The sequence below is a fragment of the Puma concolor genome, chromosome A1 (genome assembly GCF_028749965.1).
Source record: "Puma concolor isolate L17-30 chromosome A1, mPumCon1.1.hap2, whole genome shotgun sequence".
Taxonomy (NCBI): domain Eukaryota; kingdom Metazoa; phylum Chordata; class Mammalia; order Carnivora; family Felidae; genus Puma; species Puma concolor.
In genome coordinates, this window is record NC_141667.1 from 221,715,998 (window position 1) to 221,733,921 (window position 17,924).

The 17,924-nt window shown below is 39.8% G+C and overlaps 1 protein-coding gene and 1 long non-coding RNA gene across 3 annotated transcripts in view; both read left to right on the forward strand.

The window, feature by feature from the left end:
- Positions 1 to 17,924, forward strand: part of RNASEH2B (ribonuclease H2 subunit B) — a 57,846-nt gene that overhangs the window by 6,845 nt on the left and 33,077 nt on the right. The window lies entirely within an intron of this gene.
- LOC147584789 (uncharacterized) lies at positions 1,745 to 10,897 on the forward strand. The gene is made up of 2 exons (XR_015253422.1): positions 1,745 to 2,848; positions 2,915 to 10,897. It is a non-coding gene; the product is annotated as an uncharacterized LOC147584789 (long non-coding RNA).

A 17,924-nucleotide genomic window follows, 5' to 3' on the forward strand; every position in this document is an offset into this window, starting at 1 on the left:
ACGCGGGGCTCGAACTCACGGACCGCGAGATCGTGACCTGGCCGAAGTCGGACGCCAACCGACTGCGCCACCCAGGCGCCCCAAGAAAACATAATTTTTTATTTGAATAGCAGAAAAGGGGGGCACATGGGTTTTTCCCATATCCTCTAAGCTTTTACCATGATGTTAAGACACAAACAACTTATCAGTATTTTCTAAAGTGTTGTAATAAAACATACCTAAAACTAGATTTATGCTATTTGTTGGCTCTATGTCCTCGGACAAATTGCATCTTCTTTGTAAAGCCTCAATGTCCTCATCTCTACAGTGGGGAGAACAGCTCTTTCTCCTAAGCTCCCCTTTGCACCCCAAGATCTTAGTCGCAGACCTGGGACAGAGTGGGCATTCGGTAAACATTCACTGAAGGATGCATGTCTCACGTGCCGTTTTTTCCTGCAGAGTCTTTGCTACACTGCCCTTTGTCCTCCTTTTACACTTCTATCCAAATCCTACCCCTTTCTTCAAGGCCTGGTTCAAAGTTAGTTTCCACAAAGCTAAGCCATTTGTATAGACCACAAATGAATTCCAGTATTCTTCAGTTTTTCTCATTTTTCTATTTCTGCCTTTATTTCACTCTGCACTCATACTACTCGCTAAAATACTCAGGGTTATTGGGGTTATACAACGTATCTCTGTTTGAATGCCCGTGACTTTGGGTCTGCCTGGACTCTCCTGCCTGCTCATCTTCACGTTCTCTGCCTGGCAAATGCCTGCCTGTCTCTTAACCTCAGCCCCTGGCTCCTCCAGGCAACCTTCCCTCCGAGCCTCTCCCCTGTGAGTGTGCGAGCTCGTGGTACCTTCTCGGCCACCTACGCATCTTGTGATTATTCTGTCCACTATCCTTGTTATGTAAAGACGTATTGAACCCCCAGTACATGCCAGCAGCTGGAGAGAATCCACGTGCGTTCTGCCTGCATCACCACCACCGGCTCCTCAGTGCTGGGCACCTTGGCCTGAGGCTCCAGAGCCCTCCCCTGCCCAGTGCCTCTGAAAGCAGAGGCGTGCCACTGAGGACTCCCAGCCTTTTTGTTCAGAGGTCCTTTATCTGTGCCTTTTAAATATCTGCCTTTCTAGGTATACCTTGCCTTTCCAGGTATGACTGTTGCTAAAGTGGAATGGGCTGCCTGCTGGAGTGGTCAGATCTGCATGGTCTCATGCCTGTTTTATCATCTGCCTCTGAAACGCCGAGGATCCAAGCTGGCCGAGGTCTCTAGGCGGAGCTAATTTCTCTGCAAGAGTCTAAGACATTTGGTGAGGCTCTGCTTTATCAGTATAGAATAGTATAAGTTAGACTATTCTGTGCTATACTATGCTATACTATACTGTATATTTTAATAGTAGAATATTATTAGAACAGTAATACAGACCCAGTGCTGTATGGAAACTTTACCCAGTTCCCAGTATGGAAACTTCAGCGATGCAGAAAAATATAAAGAAGGACATAATTTATCTATCATCTTGCCACTGAGAAATAACAATTTTGGAAATATTTCTTTCCAATCTTTTTCTATTGTATGTATCCTAGTGTGAACTCAGTGTTTTTCATTTTTTTTCTCATTTTTCTATTTTTAGCTTTATTTCACTGTTTATTCTTTCTACTTATACTATGAATTTATTTCTTTTTTAAGAAAAAATTTTTAATATTTATTTTTGAGAGAGAGAGAGACAGACAGACAGAGCATGAGCGGTGGGGGAGCAGAGAGAGAGAGAGGGAGACACAGAATCAGAAGCAGGCTCCAAGCTGTTAGCACAGAGACCGGTGCGGGGCTCCAACTCACAAACCGCGAGATCATGACCGGAGCTGAGGACGGACACTTAACCAACTGAGCCACCCAGGTGCCCCTGAATTTATTTGTATTGTAACAAATATACCAAATAAGTTTTGCTTCAGGGCACCTTGGTGGCTCAGTTAAGCCTCTGACTCTTGATTTGGCCTCAGGTCATGATCTCATAGTTTGTCCCTGCATCAGGCTCCGTGCTGTCAACGTGGAGCCTGCTTGGAATTCTCTCCCTCCCTCTCTCTCTCTCTGCCCCTCCCCTGCTCATTCTCTCTCCCTCTCTCTCTCAAAAAACAATTAAAGAAAAAAAGTATTACTTCACAGCATAGACTGCATATTTTGAATGGATTATCTTTAAGAGTGGGTAAAGACTGAAAATACAAATAGATGCAGGAGAGGTGAACGTAAATTCACAGAACCGTAATGGCCACAGTGGCAAGCTGGGATTCTTTGAAAGCCATTTGAGGTTGAGGTTTTTAGGACAACCATGGCCTCCTGCAAACATCCCTTGGTGTGCTTACCATATATAGGATGCCAGTTTGAGTAGACCATGAATCTAGCTTGGTATGGAAATTACTATGCATTTAATGTTGAGACCTTCATCCTAATTGTGTTGCAAAACCTGGCTTATACTTCCTTAGGGGTTCCCTAGCCAGTTCATTGATCCCTGGTAAGGGCCAGCTGTGTGTTGGGGGTAGAGGCGGGGTGGAGAGTATACAAGCATTGGAACTAGGGTGTTGCAGCACTTAGAGGTCCAGGGCGTATGTCCCCCTGAGAGTTTACTTCCTCTGCTCAAACCAACTTCCTCCACTTAGTAGATAATAGGCTGCACGCTGCACCCACGCCTCAAATCCCCCAGTGTCTACTGGGAGAAGCTGCCCCCTTTTCTCTTCTTCTCTTACAGCCTTTTGACTGGCCCCACTGTGATCACATGCAACCCCAGCCTCACCCCCTGTTAGCTGGAGCCTTGGAGGGGCAGCCTCCACTACAGCACCAGGTGGGAGACGGGGAGGACAGAGGGGTTCTGAAGGGTAGGGAATAAGCAATAGCTATATGTCTTCCCTTTCCCTTTCTGAAGGGTAGGGAATAAGCAATAGCTATTGCTTCCTTTTCCAGAAGAAGGAATGGCGAGGCTGGGCAGCGCAAGAGCTAGCTGCTGCCCTCACCCCCCGGTGTGCCTGAGCTCTGGCCAGAAGCCTGCACTGCGTGTGACGGGGTGGTCTCAGCCAAGCATTCTCAGTTTCCCAGTTCTTGGGGGTCTCTTTGGCTAGATGGCATATAGGTGGGGTAGAGGTTTATCATATGAAGAAGTAGATTTGGGCTGTAACTTGCGCTCTTCTTCGTTTACCCAAGGTTTGTGTAATTTCTAGGAAGCCCAACTTCTAGGTCCTGTGTCTTCTAGCTCTTATACCTTTGAGTACACTTTGATGTCTGCTGTTGTATTTGACCCTCACGATGGCCTTGCGAATTAGTCAAGGCAAGCTTTATCATCACCATTTTACAAGACTTGGAGAAGTCAGACAATCTGTCCCAACACCCCACAGGAATTAAGTGGCAGACACTCCAGGCCCTCCCTGGGTGTCTAGGACCCCTGCTGTAGGCCAGAGGCCACTCTGCTGGCCGAGTTGTGGCATCCCACCAGGATGGGAGAGGCGGGAGGATCAGAAAGGGCTGGGGTTCCCTCTGTCGTCAGTTTGATGACCAGGGACCAGGCACACTGCCTGTCCTGGTGCCAGCCCTGGTTATCAGTAGACATCCCAGTCGGATCTGTCCTTTCTGCCTCTCTAGAATATTCCTGCTTCGCAGATATTTCAAAAGCTTAGCTCCATCTGTACGTGTCGTTGGTCTTCGTGACTCTGAATTGCCTGCCACCCTGAAGTTCTTCATCAGTTTCTTCTTCAGCGCACAGGTCCGTCCTAGAAACATGGCTATTGATAGGGGCAGCCTTGAGAAAATGGAAAGTTTATCTTCTGTGGCCTTGGTGAAGGCCAGTTTTTTGGTTTTTTCTTTTTTCTTCAAAGCTTTAAAATTAAAAAGACATTCTTAGAGGAACCCATTACTTGAGAATTATTTTTCTGGTGCGTGCCTCTGTCTAGCTTTCTTGGTTTGCCTCCTGTGGCATTGAAGGAAACAGAGTGCCCCAAAGCCAGGAAAGTGACCCAGATCTCTTTGATGGCAGTGGTTAACATCTTGGGAAGGGAAGACATATAGCTATTGCTTAAATTAACATTCCTGGAAGTGGCAAGTAACTTAAAAATTATGCTGATTTGTCTTGCGTGCATTGCAAGTGTCCTAGCCAAGTGTTCCCAAGGAGCTGTCCCTGGCGATCAAACCAAAAGGAACCAAGGGGGGTGAATATGTTCTAACGGCTGATGACTGCAAGAAAATGAACCAGAACCTATTTAGGACAAGGTATTGCATGAGCATGAGAGTGATGCTCTCATCTTTTTTTTTTTTCTTTTTCCTATTAGATCTTCTTAAGGAAACTGAATAGCCTTGATATAGTATCTAAAAATAAAGTAAATGGTGCTTTGATGTCTGTCCTTTCTTCCCCATGTAATGGCGGGTGTGTGTTTCTCAGAGCTTATCTGCTGTGTGCCAAAAATCGGACAGGGTCACGGACAAATGTCCGTTGCTTCCAAGTCATAAGAACACTTGGCAAAAAGGTGGCTCTTTCTGCTGCCTCATGTCTTTGAACTTTAAATGATACGAAGAAACTTGTCTTAACCAAGAGAGGGATAAGAAAGAGCTGCCAAGTTTAAAAACTGGTTGATAAGTAACTTCGTATCAACGGCACAGCCCATACCATGTAGTCTGAAGATGAAAAATAATGTTGCATTTTGGCTTCTACAAGACTTCCTGACTAACTTTTCAATATTACATAATGGTTAAGTCTGTGCAGTGATACATGCTGTGTACAGGCAAGTTTTCTGTGAAAACTTGGGGGTGTATGTAACTGTGCAGAGGATGTTATATTCTCCAATGGGAAGAGCAGTTTCCTTTTCTTACCTTTGGTCAAACTTCTTTATCTGTTTTTATCACCTGATGTTTCTTGTTTCCCACGACAGATTTCTCTCGTCGTTTGTTCGTATATTTTTTGATCCAGCCCTTTTTGTCTCTCTCGCTTTCCCCAGCACCCCCGCCCCTCTCTTCTTTCTGCGGCACCCCTGGCAGTGTGGGAAGCCGGCTGGATTGGAGTGGGGGCAGCTGATTAGACGACCCTCTGGTCCTCAAAGCCGAACAGGACACAACAAGAGAAGACCAATGGGTCTGCGACGTCTTCGTTGTAAGAGAACAGGCGTGCAAGATAGTCCCTGCGCCTCAGAGCTGCAGTTTGTGTTTTCTGAGTTAATGCGGATGGGATTTGAGATTAAGAGTTTCTCTCAAGTGTCTCTTAAATCTTGGCTCTCTGTCCAGCTACATAGCTCTGAGACCTTGAACAGGTTTCTTAACTTTGGGCAAGTTTTTCACCCAAAAGAGTGGGAATCAAAATAGCACCTACCTCATAGAAATAGTATAAGGATGACATCATGTAACTTGTATCAAGGACGTTGCCTGGTGTGGTAGATGCCCAATACGTATTAGCTATTATTTGCTGTTTTACATTCATTGGACACAGTTGTCTCTTGATCACTGGTATGTTTTCTTTAAAGTTCAAATGTCAGGAAGGTAGCAATGAGACTTTCCTTTCTGTTGAGGTGTTTAGATCGGGATGGTAAACAGATGGAGAATTTGCTGCTAGAGTTAATGGTGACCAGTGGGACATAAAATTGGGTCTTTATAGAAAACACAAAGGCCATAAGAAAACTGCCGTGGAATTGGTTAGACAAAAGCTAGCAGGGCTTGAGACAATTGGCAATTAGCAAGTTTGAGATATCACTGAGTCCAAAATGGCCCAAAATACCAAGTACCTATGTCTGAATTTTTTTATTTTTCTGAAAACACTTTTGGCCAGCATGGCTTAAGTCATCTCTTACGTAAGAGAAAACAGTCAGAAAAAGAAGGGTGGGAAGCTTACTCTTTAAAAAATGCAATTTGAATCTTATTTTATTCAGTGTAGCTTTAGGTGTTTCATATGAGTCAATTCTCTAGATAAATGAAGTTCAACTTGTTGGGTATCAAAATTTGTTTTACTGTTTCTTACTGAGCTTTTTCTAAAGTCAAACAACACATTCATGTAACATTTATTGAGCACATTCCATGTGCCAAAAACTGCTGGGTACTTTACTATATATTGGATTATCTTCATTTTCGCACCTAAAATGAATATTGTGTTTTGGCTTTTAGAAAAGGATATCCTGGTCCTAACTTAGTCTCTTCTTAAAAAGCTAATCATTAAGCCCTTAGGTAATTCTGTGTTTAGAATTTTTAACCTTTATATTTTGATCTTATTATTCCCTGCATATTCTTAATGTTTCCATGTCACTGAGAGAAAGGGAACTGATTTTTAATTGTTTATTACATGTTCTAGGCACTTTGACATATATTTAAGCTTAAGAAAAACACAAAATTTGGGGGTGCCTGGGTGGCTCAGTCAGTTAAGCGTCCGACTTCGGCTCAGGTCATGATCTCGCGGTTTGTGAGTTCGAGCCCCACGTCGGGCTCTGTGCTGACAGCTCGGAGCCTGGAGCCTGCTTCGGATTCTGTGTCTCCCTCTCTCTCTGCCCCTCCCCCGCTCATGCTCTGTCTCTCTCTGTTTCAAAAATAAATAAAACATTAAAACAATTTTTTTTTCTTTAAAAAAACCTATAAAATTATTTTATAAATGAAACAACTGAGGCACACAGTTCATACTGTGCCCAAGTTCATACTGCTGAGCAAGAAAAGGAACTGAGAGTGGGTTATGCGGACCTCTCTGTCTCTGGATCTTGTACTCTTTTTTGTGCTGACATTATCAAAGAAATAGGCCTTAGTTACAACTAGGTTAATAGAGGACAACCCTTTTCCAATTCCCACTCTCATACACTTCTTATTCTTTCTAAAAGCAGATTTTTTTTTTCCTTCTTTAATTAGTTTTGCTATCCTTCAGCTGTGCTAGATGCAGGTAAAAGTTAGAAAAAAGATAGAACTTTTAAGCTTGTGGGTAAGGAAATAGTCCATAGGATGACCCAGAATTTTCCAGATTTAAATGAAAATAAAAAAACTGTAACTTTTATAGAGCCTTTAATTTATAGTCGCAAGTAACTTTGTGTGCCTAAGGCCAGGTATAGACTAAAGAATTTATCAGAAGTGTTATAGCAATATGAGTTCTTTCCTCATGCTAAGCCTTCAAGATTCGGTGGGGGTAAATCCACCCCTCCATAAAGCAATGAAAACGTTGGCAAAGATGGCCAAAATCAACTTTTTCAAAACTCTTCAAATTAGCCAAAGTCTTCCAACAATCTGAGAAGTGTTTATTCAAGAAAAACTGCTGAATCTCATTAAGCAGGGTTTGTGGCATTGTAACTTGAACTGCTCACATCTCCCTCTCTCCAGGTCTACAGGAACCTTGAAAACCAACAGTCTTGCAAACATGGTACTTGTAAAAACCATCAGCATTGCAACCCCTGGATGGGATAGGCCTTGTTGGAGCTTCTCCAAATGTTCCATTCCCAGAGCATTGTCCCTATTTGACCTGTCTTGCAGTTCCCTAGAAAAGCTAGATTGGAGCTCAGAACTTGCTCTGCAAGAAATACCCTGTCCCCAGGGCCTTTGTCAAAAATAATCAGTGGCAATTGTTAATATATCAGCTCCTGACGGAGCAATAGCAGTTGGGCAAATAAGAAAGAACCTGGCCAAAAACTTAAAAGGAAGATATGAGGAGAAGATATCCATAAGGGACTTTGAAAAGCTCTGACATATTCCTAGGAAATTAAAAGGCCGAGCACATATTCAGGACGGTATGCATGCCCAGGAAAGACCTGAGAGGGCCCTAATCTCTCACAGTTAGGTAAGCAGTAAATAAAAGGTAAGGTAGAAGTTTAAATTGGTTGAGTGTTGAGGGCATGTCCCAAAACACATGAGAACTCCTTAGCAAATGTTGGAAGGCTTCTTTGTTCAAAACATTTAAGGGAATCTCTGACTACTCATTAGCTAACCACTAAACTAACTGAGACATCAGTGGTTACAAGCGTAATAGACTTTATAGGATTAGTCCAGGAAGGTCACTAAAAAAACAGCAACAACTACAATGATGACAAAAAGTAGCAACAACAATACATCTTAGGGACTTGGGGCAGGGGGTTCTGATTTTCAGAATTGTCACATCAATCACTATATTATCTAAAATGTCTAGCTTTTTGTTTTTTTTTAAGGGTGTGGGACACCTGAAGAAATAGGAAAGTAGGTTTATACACAGGAGAAGAAAAAAGTAGTCAATAGAAACTGTCCCTGAGGGGGCCCAGTTGTTGGACTTGTTTTGTGAAGATTTTAATCAGCTCTTATAAATACATTCAAAGAACTACAACCAATTATATCTAAAAAATTAAAGTAATGTAATGAAGTCTCACAAAATAAAGTATATCAATAAAAAGAGATAGAAATTATAAAAGAATATATAAATTCCAGAGTTGAAAAGTATAATAACTGAAACGAAAAATTCATGAGCAGGTTCAATAGCAGATTTGAGCTGACAGAGGAAAGAATTAGCAAAACTTGATGATAAGCCAATTAAGATTATCTAGCCTGAGGAACAGAGAGATAAAAATATTAAGAAAACTGAACATAGTCTCAGAGACCTATAGCATACCACCAAGCATAGCTGATATATGTATAGTGGGAGTCCCAACAAGAGAAGAGAGAAAGAGGTAAAAAGAATATTTGAAGAATGGCCAGACCCAAATTTGATGAAAAACATTACATATCTAAGAATCTCAACAAACTCTAAGTAGGATAAACAGAAAGAGATCCATGCCTACACACAGCATAGTCAAACTGTCAAATGACAAAGAAAGAATCTTGAACGCATCAAGAGCAAGTGATTTATCAAGTACAGAGATCCTCAGTAAGATGAATAGCTGACTTCTCATTAGAAATCAAAGAGCCCAGAAAATAGTTGGATGGCATATTCAAGATGCTGAGAGAAAAAGATAACCAAGAATTCTGTATCTGGCAAAACTACCCTTTATAACTGAGGGATTCTCAGATACAGAAGAACTGAGAGAATTCGTCACTAGTAAACTTGACCCTCAAAAATCATGAAGTTAGTCCTTCCAACTGAAAGGAAAAGAGACTAGATGGTAACTTGAATCCACACAAAGAATGCAGAGCACTGGTAAAGATAAATATCGATAACTACAAAAGACAGTAAAAATGTACTTTTGTTTGTAACTCTTTTCTATCTGATTTAAAATATAACTTCATAAGCAAAAAATATAAAATGGTTGATGGGCTTATCATAGATAAAGATAATTTGTGTGTATATGTATATATGTACACACACACATAGATATATGGCACATAGTAATAGCACAAAGGAAGGAGGGGAAAAGGAATATATTGTGGGAAAATTTCTAGATACTATTGAAATTTTCAAGTTAATATTAATTTGAGCTACATTGTTGTAAGTTAGGTTGCTAATTATAACTCTCAAGACAACAACTGAGAAAATTGCTCCCCCAAAAATATAGTAAAAGAAATGACAAGGGAATTAAAATAATGCCCTAGAAGATATCTATTAAACACAAAAGAAGGCAATAATAGAGGAATACAGGATCAAAACCATATGACATATAGAAAATAAAGTTAAATGGCAGATATAAATCCTACCTTATCTGTAATTACATTAAAGGTAAATGCATGAAACATTCCTATTAAAAGGCAGAGATTGGCACAATGGGGAGGCATGATGCAACTATATGTTATCTACCAGGTGCACACTTTAAATTAAAAGACACAAATAGGTTGAAAATAAACAGATGGGAAAAGGTATAATGCAAACAGTAACCAAAGGAGAGTTGAATGACTCTGCTAATCATATGAAATAGACTTTAAGACAGAAATTGTTGCTAGACACAAGAGTGGATACTTTATAATGATAATAATGTTAGTCTATTATATAACATATATACACCTAACAACAGATCCCCAAAATATACAAACCATAAACTGATCAAATTGAAGGTATATATACACAATTGAATAATATTAGTGGGAGATCTAAATAATCCATTTCCAATATGGCTAAAACAACTAAGAGGAAGATCATCAAGGGAATAGAAGACTTGACCAACACTGTAAAACGACTAAAGAGACATCCATAGAACACTCAATAATTGTGGAATATGCATTTTCCTTAAGTGAACATGAAACATTCTCCAGAAAAGACCATATCACAGGCCATAAAACAAACCTCAGTAAATTTAAAAGGATTGATATTATACAGAATATGCTCTCCAAAAACACTGAAGTGAAAATAGAAAGCAATAACAGAAAGAAATTTTGGAAATTCACAAATACGTGGAAGTTAAACAACACACTCTTAAAATAACCAATGGATCGAATGAATCGAATGAAAATGATACATTATATATCAAAAACAGAAGAGATGCAGACAAATGAGTGTTTAGAGCAAAATATGTAGTTGTATATGGCTATATCTAAAAAGGAGAAAGATCTCAAATAATCTAAACTTCCAGTTCAAGAAACTAGAAAAAGGAGAACAAACCAAACCCAAAGCAAGTAGAAGGAAGGAAATGAAGACCAGAGCAGAAATAAACAAAGGAGAGAATAGAAAAACAACATAGAGAAAAATCAATGAAGCCAAAGTTGGTCCTTTTGAAGAGATCAATGAAATTGCCTAATCTTTAGTTAGAATGACCACAAAAAGAGAGGGGAGGGGAGAGAAAGAGAGAGAAGATTCAAATTACTAAAATCAGGAATGCAAGAGGGGACATCACTAATGATCTTACAGAAATTAAAAAGGACCGTGGGGAACGCTATGAACAACTGTATGCCCATAAAATAGATAATTTAGATAAAATGCACAAATTCCTAGAGTGGCATAAATTACCAAAGCCAACTCAGGAAGAAATAGACAATCTAAATGGACCTATAGCAAGTAAAGAAGTTAGTAAATTAAGTTTCCCATAGGAAAAAAAAAAGCCCAATCCTACATAGCTTAACTGATAAAGTCCACTAAACATTTAACATATTGGGGCGCCTGGGTGGCTCAGTCGGTTAAGCGTCCGACTTCGGCTCAGGTCATGATCTCACAGTCTGTGAGTTCGAGCCCTGCGTCGGTCTCTGTGCTGACAGCTCAGAGCCTGGAGCCTGTTTCGGATTCTGTGTCTCCCTCTCTCTCTGACCCTCCCCTGTTCATGCTCTGTCTCTCTGTCTCAAAAATAAATAAATGTTAAAAAAAAAAAAAACATTTAACATATTAATATTAATCCTTTATAAACTTTTCAAAAAAAAAAAAAAGGAAAAAGAACATTTCCAAACTCATTCTGTAAGGCCAGTATTACTTTCATACCAAAACCAGACAAAGGCATAGGAAAAGTATAGATCAATATCCCTAGCAAACATAGATGCCAAAGTGCTCAACAACTAGCAAACTAAATCCAGGAGTATGTAGAAAAGGATTATAAACCATGAGCAAGTGGGATTTATCCTAGGAATGCACGGTTAGTTCAACATACCGAAATCAATCAATATACCATTTTAATAAAATAAAAGCCCCAAACCACGTAACCATCTCAATAGCCACAGAAACAGCATTTGAAAAAATACAGTACTGGGGTGCCTGGGTGGCGCAGTCGGTTAAGCGTCTGACTTCAGCCAGGTCACGATCTCGTGCTCTGTGAGTTCAAGCCCCGTGTTGGGCTCTGGGCTGATGGCTCAGAGCCTGGAGCCTATTTCCGATTCTGTGTCTCCCTCTCTCTCTGCCCCTCCCCCGTTCATGCTCTGTCTCTCTCTGTCCCCAAAATAAATAAACGTTGAAAAAAAAAATTAAAAAAAAAAAAAAATGAAAAAATACAGTACTTTTCATGATTAAAAAAAAAAAGTTAAAAAATTAGGAATAGGGAAGTTTCTCAGTCTGATAGAGCACATCTATAAAAAACAGGTAACATGCTAACACATTTCACACGAAAGTTTTTTACATGTTATGAAAATACTTTAGGTATATTGGGTTAAATAAAATATATCATTGACACTCATTTTACCTATTTTTAATTTTTATTTTACCTATTTAAAATTTTCTAAGTGACTCACATTTGTGGAATGCATGTTATTTCTGTTCTGGACCCAGGGCCTCCGGGTTCTTGGTACATGTGGGCCCTATCCCCTGTCCTGTAGCACTGGATGATTGAGAGGTTAAGGGTAGAGCATGGGGATTGATGAAATGGGGTGGAGAAGAAGTAGACGGAGATGAAGGGGTGTAATGAATGCAGTCTTGCTCTGAGAGCCGGGGCCTTGTTTTATTCACAGCTGTATCCTCAGTGCCTAGGTTAATACCTGGGCTGGTAACAGAAAACTGGTAATAAAATAAAATAAAGATTGGCAATACAACAAAAAAGATTCAGTAAGAGGGTGGTGTCTATTACTAAATGGTTATTTATTCAGCACTTGATACTTGTTAGGCCCTGCTGTGGGTACACAGAATCTAGCAGACAAGAATGCAGTTCAGTGAGGACATATGTGGCATCTGTCAATGGTCTGACCATGGGATGGATGTACGAGCTGCCATAGGGGAATACGGGAACTAGAGAGTGGTAGTTGGGGTTTCACAAAGTTAGCTTGTTGTTGCCAGGTTTCTTTGATTGCACAAGGCAAAATCTTTGCCTAGTAATTTTTTTTTTTTCACGTTTAGGGAAAATATACTTAATTTGCAGTCTGCACTTTATGTAAAATCACCTGATTTCCGAATATTGGCACCTAAATTCAGATTTTTTTTAAAGGCGCACATCAAACAAAACCCTTCTGTGGCTTGGGTTGGGCCCAGGAGACAAGGGAAGATTTAGCTGGTGAAGTGAATGCATAATTCCTTTGACTTCTTAGCCATCAAAGCAAAGTACTTAACCATTGCTAGGCACCCGAGGCCTTAGACCTCCTTGTCTCTGTTGTTATCCTCTGTCTTAAGGTCTCAAGTTCCATGTCTTTTTTCAACTTAGCAGCTGTTATGTTTGGAGTCTGCATTTGTGTGATTATTTCACCCAATATCTTTCTCTTCCATGGAAAGTCCAAAAGCGTCTCATGGGTAGAGGCTGGGTCGGCTTTGCTAATCAATAGTTAATAAATGAATGACTGAAGTAGGGAGGAGAGATTAGTTTTAAAATCCATTGTGTCGTTGAAGAGGAAAAACAACCTGAGTATAGCATCTCACTTGGAATTCTGTGTTGAAAGATTGAGTCCAACAGCAGTTCATTTTATTGGCACGACTGAGAAAAGATGACTTTTTTTCCCTACCAAATAGACATTTCAGCATTATCTACACTAATACCTCTCAAAGTATATTCCAGAGAACCCTGGCATTTGCAGCAGAACACATTGTCAGTATCTATTTGTACTTAGTAAATCCAAAGTTCTTACAGTTTGACATTTTAGGCCATACCTAATCCTCGGACTTAGTGCTCTTCCTGAGAAAAATGGAAACAGTGCTTCCCTTGTCTAGTTGTTAAAAATACATTTTTTGGCCCTTTGGTGTTTGTAAATTTTAATTATTTTAAGCTCTGCAGGAATGGGAAGGCTGAAGGAGACCTGGCAAGAATCACCACAACTGGCAGTTTCTATTAAAAAAAAAAAAAAAGGGAACAGAAAAAATCAATAATGATTCACCGAGTTAACGGTGAAAGATTTACCGTGGTATTGATATAAAATAAAGGGTGTATTGCCGAAAGAGAGAGGTCGCCTTTTCTGTGCCTGGAGACACAATGGAGATAAGCGAGGCTGGGCAAGTGAGAAACAGCAGGGGCAAGGAGAGAAGCCAAAACCTGTTTTCGTTTTGTGGAAAAGTTTTTAACAGCGCTAAACTTTATCCTGTACATTTTTACAAGTTGCAGAAAGGAAAGTCTTAAAAGATTCTTAAAATTAAATCGGTATGGTTCCATTTGTATCACATTCTCAAAAGCACAAAACTGTAGAGACGGGGAACAGATTTAGTGGTTGCCAAGGGTTGAAGACGGGGCAGAGGGTTCTCTGAGGGTTAGCACGTCCTGCGGCTCTGTATTTGTGAGCATAAACATTTAAGATTATTTCCTCTTGGTCTTTTTCTCATTGTGAAATGACATGACCGGCTTTAAAAAAATTATTTTTTTAAATTCCAGTAGAGTTTTTTTTTTTTTTTTTAATTTTTTTTTTTTTCAACGTTTATTTATTTTTGGGACAGAGAGAGACAGAGCATGAATGGGGGAGGGGCAGAGAGGGAGGGAGACAGAATCGGAAACAGGCTCCAGGCTCTGAGGCATCAGCCCAGAGCCCGATGAGGGGCTCGAACTCACGAACCGCGAGATGGTGACCTGGCTGAAGTCGGACGCTTAACCGACTGCGCCACCCAGGCGCCCCTAAATTCCAGTAGAGTTTTATTGGCACATACATACATTAGTTTCCGGGGTACAATACAGTGATTCTACAATTCTATACATTATGCAGTGCTCATCATAGTACATGTATTCTTTGTCCCCATCACCTATTTCACCCATCCCCCAACCCACCTCCCCTCTGGTAGCCGTCAGTTATCTGTAGTTCAGAGTCCGTTTTTTTGTTTGTCTCTTTTTACCTTTTTTCGTTTTTTTTAAATTCTAAATATGAGTGAAATCATATGGAAAACGGTATGGAGTTTCCTCAAAAAACTTAAAAATAGAATTACCATATGATCCAGTAATTTCACTACTGGAAATTTACTCAAAGAAATGAAAACACTAATTTGAAAAGATATGTGCACCTGTATGGTTATTGCAGCGTTATTTACAGTAGCCAAGATACGGCAGCCACCCTAGTGTCCGTCGGCTGATGAGCGGATAAAGAAGAGATGATAAATATATGACGGAATATTACTCAGCCATAACAAAAGAATGAAATCACCGTTTTCAGCAACGTGGATGGAGCTAAAGGGTATAATGCTAAGTGAAACCAGTCAAGTCAGTGAGATGACCTTCTTCATTCCTGGTAATATTCTGTGTCTGTTATTAGCAGAGCTATTTCATCTTTGTCTTTATAAGTAGCATGATAAGGGCGATGTATCTTCTTCCTTCATTGTAACCTGCTAGTGCTTTCAAGTGTGTCTCTTACAGGCAGCATATGGTATTACCTAACTTTTTTAACCAATCTGAAAACTTCTGCCTTTGAATTGGGGTGCCCAGAGATTTATGTCACATGTGATGATTCATAGGGTTAGGTTTGAGTCTGTCAGCCTCTGTTTGTTTTCTCTTTATCTCATCTGCCCTTTGTAACTGCTTTTACTCTCTTTCTGCTTTTTTAAGACTGAGACGGCATAAGAAACTCACAGCAGTATGCTTTCATTTCCCCCACCCTGGCCTTCGTGCTATTGTCGTCATGCATTTCGTTTATATGTAGGTGGTAAGCCCCACACTAACTTGTTATTTTTGTTTAGTCAGTGATCTAAAGAGATTCAAGTAATAAAAAAATTCTTATTGATTTACCCCTGTAGTCACCATTAACGGCACTCTTCATTTCTTTGTTTAGATACATATTTTCATCTGGTATCGTATTCCCTTTTTCCGGGACTTCTTTTAGCATTCCTTGGTAGTATGGGTCTGTTGGTGGTTATTGCTTTCAGCTCTTGCTGTCTGAAAAAGTCTATTTTAATCACCCTCATTTTTCAAGGGTATTTCTCTCGAGGATCATCATGTTTTCTTTCAGTGCTCTAAAGATGTTTCTGTTGTCTTCTGGCTTGCATTATTTCCAACAAGAAATTTGCTGCCATTTTTAGTTTTGTTCCTCTGTACATAAATGTGTCCTCTTTTCTTCTGTCTGTTTTTAAGATTTGTCTCTTTATTACTGGCTTTGAGCTATTGATTATGATGTATAGTTTATTCCTCTTTCTGTCCTTTGGGTTTATTGAACCTCATGGATGTGTGGGTTTATTGTTTTCATCAGATTTGAAAATATTTAGCCATAATTTCTTCAAATATTTTTTCTGTTCCCCACATCCCCTTTCAGAACTCCAGTGACATGTATATTATTAGGATGCTTGAAGTTGTCCCACAGTTCACTGATACTCTATTTATTTTTCATTCTTTTTTCTCTGTGTTTTCATTTTACATAGTTTCTATTGCTATGTCTTCAGTTCATTAATCTTTTCTCCCACCGTTAATCCCATATAGTGTATTTTTCATTTTAATTTGGGTCTTTAAAAAAAAAAAAACTACGTCTCTCTATTTAATTTTTTGTGCATGAGGAATACTGTTCTTATGTCCTTGCCTGTTCATTCTAACATCTGTGTCTAATATCAGTACCCTTCCCTCAATATTGATTTCTTTATTTTTCTCATTATAGGCCATATTTTCCCGCTTCTTTGAATGCGCAGCAACATTCAATTAGATGCCAGACATTGTGAATTTTACCTTTGTGGCTGATGAATACTTTTGTATTCCTATAAATAATCTTGAGCTTCATTCTGGAGCACAGAGGAGGTACTTAGAAACAGTTTGATCCTTTTCGGTTTTGCTTTTAAAATTAGTTTGCTGGGACCACAGCAGCATTTAGTCTAGGGCTATCTGCTCCCCACTGTTGAGGCAAGGCCCTTTTGAGTACTCTGAATTGTGAGGTTTTCCAGCCCATCTGGAATTTGGAGCCCTGAGTGAGTGTGAGGTCCTATTCCCTCTAATCCAATGCGGGTGGCTCCTCTCCTGGCCCTCAGGTAGTGTCATCATATGCATGCACTGATCAGTACTCCGTTGAGTATTCAAGCAGTACCTTTGCACATCTATGGCGTTTTCTTTCTTTGTAGCACTCTCCTTTCCCGTAAACCGCCCTGTGAACTGTAGCCCTGGTGTCTCTAGAACTCTCCGCTCCACCTCTAAAAGGGAGTCTGCCAGGCCTCACCTGGGGCCTTCCATTCCGCTCTGTAGCCCGGAAACTCTCTCAAAGCAATAAGCTGGGGCATTCACAGGGTGCACCTCGGTTGTCTCCGGGGTCACTGTCCTGCAGGGTTCAATGCCCAGTGTCTTGAAAACAGTTGTTTCATGTATTATTTTATTGTTGTTGTCATTGTTGTTACTGTTTTGGTTGTTTCAGGTGGGAGGATAAATCAGCTTCCTGTTACTCCATTTAGTTGCAAGTAGAAATCTCAAAATTAGGGTTTTTAAACCTTTATATATTTAGTGTTACTATTATTTTAAGAAGAAAGTTGTATTTTAACCATGTATGAGTAAGCCGATTTCTAATCATGCTTGCTGTATTTAAGTTTATGAAGATCCGAAATGGGGTGAAGGGAACGTGGGCCACAGAAAAGAAAACACACCGAAGTGCCAGTCCTTACCCCAAAGCTCTCCCATTTGCTCTTTGGTAGGTTGTTGCTCTGCTCGATTAGTAGAGCCCCTTTGTTCCTCTTGGAGAGAGATTCTCCAAATGACTTCTATGAACGTGCATTTAAAACGTCTAGAAGAAATGTTATAAATAAAATTGTCATGATCTTTTGTGTTTCGATCTACACAATTAAAACTTGGACAGGAAAATATTGTAGAGGAAACATACTGCGAGAACTTACTTCAACAGGTAATAAAGTGCATTTTAAAGCTATAATAATTGAAATATTGAAGTAATAATGCTAAAGCAGACACAGATTAGTGGACCAAAATAGAATTTCCATAGACAGACTTATAAATGTATTTTAAACATTCAGCATAAAGGAATTGTTTCAGTAATGAGTCCTTCAGAAGATAGTGTTGGGACAACTGGACAATTCACTGAAAAAAAAAAAAAAAAAAGCTGGATCTCCTCTCCATATCTTACACCCAGATATATTTCAGATAGATTGGAGATACAACGTTAAGGTGTTTGGAGAAAATGCAGGTGATTCACATAAGCTTGAGGAAGAGAAGCCTCTCTAAGTATGACCCAGAAGGTCCAACTCTAATGAAGTTAAAGATTTTACAAAGAAAAACCATATAAACAGAAGGAAGAAAAACCAAGTAAACTAAATAAGGTGAGCAACAAAGCAAATGCCCT